This window comes from Balaenoptera musculus, chromosome 14 (genome assembly GCF_009873245.2).
Source record: "Balaenoptera musculus isolate JJ_BM4_2016_0621 chromosome 14, mBalMus1.pri.v3, whole genome shotgun sequence".
NCBI lineage: Eukaryota > Metazoa > Chordata > Mammalia > Artiodactyla > Balaenopteridae > Balaenoptera > Balaenoptera musculus.
In genome coordinates, this window is record NC_045798.1 from 42,026,902 (window position 1) to 42,031,901 (window position 5,000).

At 37.8% G+C, this 5,000-nt stretch overlaps 1 protein-coding gene across 5 annotated transcripts in view; it reads right to left on the reverse strand.

Moving 5' to 3' along the window:
• Positions 1 to 5,000, reverse strand: part of ZNF521 (zinc finger protein 521) — a 280,604-nt gene that overhangs the window by 107,578 nt on the left and 168,026 nt on the right. The window lies entirely within an intron of this gene.

Here is a 5,000-nt window from a genome sequence, read left to right on the forward strand (position 1 = left end):
GGTTAATCTCAATCTACTAATAAAGTCCTTATAAATCTTTACTGTATTCCCTCAGTGTGTATGAGTCAATTAGATTGCAATCATAAATTGTGCATCTTATTAGGGCTTTTTATGAAAGAAACTTAAAATATGTCACTACTCACTGTTTCATTAACTATACAATAAACACTGATTTAGGGCATCCTCTTTCCCAATAAGGAATATCCCCGTTTCAAAGAGCTCACAGGAGTTCAAAGTCAGTAGAACTAGCAATGCTTTAATTAAGATGAAGACGTTAATAGAAGTGGTTTTGATTTTTTTAAGAAAAACTCACTTATCTCATTTAATCACCCCAACCAAAGGTGACATCTGATGCTCAAGTCACAAAATACTCTTTCTAGCTCCTGTCATCACAGTGTTGGAAAATCTTCACTAACCTGAAATGCCAGAACTAATGACCAGATTTAATATGACTTCATAAATAATTTAATAATAATAGACTTAGAGTATCTCATTCCCTATTCTGATTGGTGGAAAATCAATTGCACTGTGCCTGGAAATGACTGACTTCCCATTAGAGCTTTTTCCTAATTGCAGTCAAACACAACATCTTCGCCCTTCAGTGGTGCCAGACGGCACAGCAAAAAGTTATTTTTGATATAAATTTTAGTCCTTGTAATTAAAGCCCTTAACAACGGTCATTCTTTATCTTTTCTCAATCACTTGTGACTACAGTAAGTGATCAGTCTGTTGGTTCACACTCTCTCCGGCTTCGAGTGACAAAGCTTAGCACATGAGTTGTTAACTACCTGTAATGACACTTGGGTTGATTAATGCTTCAGTGACACCCAATTTGATCTCATGTCCACTATTAAATCACAGCCAGGTAATATAATTTAGTGTTCAAAGATTTTATAAAGGAGGCAAAATTGGTTTTGAAGGCCGTTCACATTCTTAAAGGTAAGACCGATTATACAATGCAGGCCTATTTTTCCCTTGGAGTTTCAAGGAATTAATTTTTCACTAACATCTACCAGAAGCTGTATTTTGGCATTTGTGCTTACAAATTAATAAACTTGTTTTGTCTCTGAGTCAGTGGCTTTCAGTGGCTACTTGTTGGGGGGACAGTCTGATTCCAGTACTAGAAAGTCAAGGGCAAGAAAATATAACTGGCTTGTATCCAAAACAGGGAGAGAGATTGGCTATGGCCCCTTGTCCATGTCCTACATCTCTAGTTTTGACAAACAGGCAACTTACAAAAATCGCATTCATAACTGTGCAGCAGAATTCATATATACACCGAAACATAAAATTTTATTTAGTGAAATGAGAATCCAATAAATGAGTATTACAAACAAAACAAAACACCAAAAATAACAGTAATGAGTAGTGAACTGCTATGAATAACTGCATTCTGCTCACCTCACACAGAATCCAAATTAGAAACCATTACTGCATCGAAGACTTGTTCTCAATAGCAGTTAAGCTTCTTTGAATGGATTCCCTATTGTATAAAAAGAGTGCCAGTCTTTGACTGCCAAAATCAATTAGTCGCATTCATTATGCGCCTCTATTTATTAATGTTGTACACTTTAGAATGCACGTGCTGATGGAACAAAAGAAAGTTTTGAAATATCAAATATGTGTTATGATTAAAATCAGAGCAAGAGAAGAAATGATCTTTAGTCTCTAACTGGTTACAAAGCCACTGTAAAGATTAGATTAGTGGTGACAGATTTATAATCTTTTCCAAAACGTAATCCTTACAGTTCAGATTTTGCAACAGAAAAAGTATGCAATTGGTTACAGGTTATTGGCTCCAACCGTTATAGTCAGGAGAATACTGTGTTTCTGTCTCCTGAAATCTAAATATATGATACAATCTTAACAGATGCAATTTTAATTTGTATTGCACTGTTATAATAAAATGGGGCAACATAAGGCTCTTTACTGATATAGGGTTCAGAGTTAATTCAATGATGCTAAGGATGACTGACTGGTATTAAAAATCAGCAAATAATTAAACCTTACGCTAAAATGAATGAAGAACAATGTTGGCATTCTGGCAGGGTAGATTTTGATGGAATTTACTGTCAAGCTGCCACCCTTAAACTTTCCACATGAAACAAAAACTATAATTTGTCTCCCTGTAATAAGTAGTGTTATATTCTTCATTTTCCCTCAAGTACTGCAGCACAAAATTTGACATACACTGTATCATATAATTCCTACAGTTTCCCCCCCACCCCCAGGAGCAGGGGGCCAGGTAAAAGTGAAGGGTGCATGCATTATTTGTTTTAATGGGAAAAATTATTAATTGCTTTTTGCTATTAAAATTCAAATTTAGAGAGGGATAAGGTAGATACACTACCTTTAGTGTACTCAAACTTTAGAACACTTAAAGTTTGAGGGGAAAACCACATACCCATTAAGGCCTGAAATTATAACAGACACTCAACAAATACATTTGTCATGCCTCCTAGGATTAGCTTCTAAAATGCTGCTTGTGGCTCTACCCCAGTCGTCCCTACTTTCCAAAAATTCATTTAGTTCCCTGAGCCTATTTCCACTGCTGACTTTGGCAAGCTATTCTATATTCCATCTACTTACTGTGTTTAAGGAAACTTCCCTTCGAATTGCTAAAATGTGATAGTCTGGTCCAGTCCTCCATTTCAGTCATGACCTCTATGCTTTCAAATTAGTTTCTACTTCAAAAAGCTTACTAGCATCAAACTGACTGCCTTTTAGGAATATTATTCCCTTCTACTAAATCCCCACTTAGCTTTCCTTTCCCCTGAGCTAAACAGACCTGATTTATCAGTCTTCAAATTGCACGCTCAAAGCACTTTTTAGTACCTAAGCACCCAGGTACTGGGGTGATAGACATGACTAAATGCGTTTCAGAGTAGATAAGACAGGAAAGAGAATGTGTAGGAAGCTGACATGCTAAACAAAATTTCAAATATAATCGGAAAGAGAGTTCCTTTACTTCCATTTCCATTCTTAGTAGCAGCGTATCCCGTTTACTCCTCAATCTTCCCTCAAGTTTCCGTTATCTCTTCTGGGCTACACAGTCATCGGAACCAAATTTTGAACATGAACTACGAAGCTTATTCAAGGATGCTGCATGCGATATACACTCTTACATAGAAAGTCCCCCACTATTAAGCAGACATCCTGTTAAAGTTGTGTGAATAAAACTCCCAAGGAACTGAAGTCGCACGGTGCTGTTGGCTTACAGCTTTTTATACCATGTAGCTGAAGTATGCAAACAGGTTTTTACAAAAAATCTTGTCACAAAATATTCCACACTCTTTCCCAAATTTATCAGATCCACTAACTTAGCAATAATGCACTACATGCCAGCAAGAATGATAAACCTGAGTGAGTCCTGGAGTGATGCTGTGGGATGTATATTCAATTTTTATTAAAATATGTACATTCCCACAGCTCGATTTCTTCCAGGCCCAGGGCTAGTGGGCCTGTGCTAATTTACATGGCTGATGGAACTCATAGGTTAAAATCAGAGGGTAGGTGCTGGCTTGATGAGCCCCCAAGGAGACCTGTATGCAGTCAATTCCTGACTCTTTTCACACGTTACTTGACCTATGCATAACACCTCTGACCTGGACACCTTTTCCTCATCACACATTCCATCCCAAGTGTGCCTCTTCCAATCCCTGGCTAAATTCCTTTGCGGCCAACCATCCAAGGCCTCTTTCTGTTAAGGAGTGAACTCTGGGAAAAGGTTTCCTTGTTACCTGACCATCTTAGAGGAAGCTTTCCTAGTGTCCTTCTCAGTCTGGGCTGGAGGAACTATAAATGTAGCTTCAGTATGTGGGTGTTTTATGAATACCATCTGCATAAAGTGTTTTAGATTATCCATGATTACTAACTAGTATGAACGGGGATAATTAAAAATTGGCTGCAGGAGGAAACGAGATAAACCGGAGTGGGGAAAAACATAAAAGGAAGTTATGCAATAGCATTAAGGAAAAAAGGAAAGAAAATTTAAGGAAAAACATCAGCCATTTTACAGGCCTATTTCTTTAACATAAGGACATCCACTTCAAACGCTGAAAATATTTTGTCATATTATTAAGCCGATTTTTAAATCAAATTCGATATTTCTCCTTTACTTCCTTACTTCAGTGATAATCCTCTGTATAATACCATTACTCTCACAGTCTATCAAAGATTCATCGCTTTCATTTTATGTAACAAAAGATATGTTTTCTGAAAGGGTGAAATTACAGGAAACGAATTAACTCTAAAGTTAACATTTTTTTTTAAATTTCATTTTTCTGTTTTATGTTTATGTATGATCACGTCAACTTGTTTCTCTCTCTGCGAAACGACATCACAAGTATTGCGCCAATACATTTAAAATCCAAATGCTATACCTCTCTAGAATTTCAGAAAACAAGAAAATCAGATTACCAGTTATTTTCTAAGCAAACATCAGAGGGCATTTTGGGGATTAACACTTGTCTATGACAGTTCCCCCACGAGGAGGAGAACTCGGAAACCACTGCAGAGAGAACATATTAGCTTTTTCTGTCTTTCCACCCTGGTCAGGTGGCTGTGGTGAAGCTGCCTCTGTCTCCAGGGAGTGGAAATTCATATCAAAAAATCATTACACATTATATCACTCCATTCCACACGAACATTAGTCTCTACTCATAAGGGGACCCAGGACTCAAGCTAGTATAAATAATGAGCTGCCGCTTATTTTGAGAGGGCAGGTGGCGGAGAGAGCGAGCATTTGGATTGGTTCAGGTGCCTTTGGAGGCCTGGGAAAAGCATGTTCTCTCTGCAGCTCAGCAGATGCCCAGAGTGGCTAACCTGGCCATCACTCCACCTTCACCGCCACAGACACACACACGCGCCCAAGGAAACTTGCCGTTACTGTAGATACAGTAATCCTAGCAACACAACAAGAAAAAGAACCACTTTTGTTCCAACTCTAAAATTGCAGTCAAGGCTCAAGAGACTATAAACAACATCTTTCACTGCTCTGA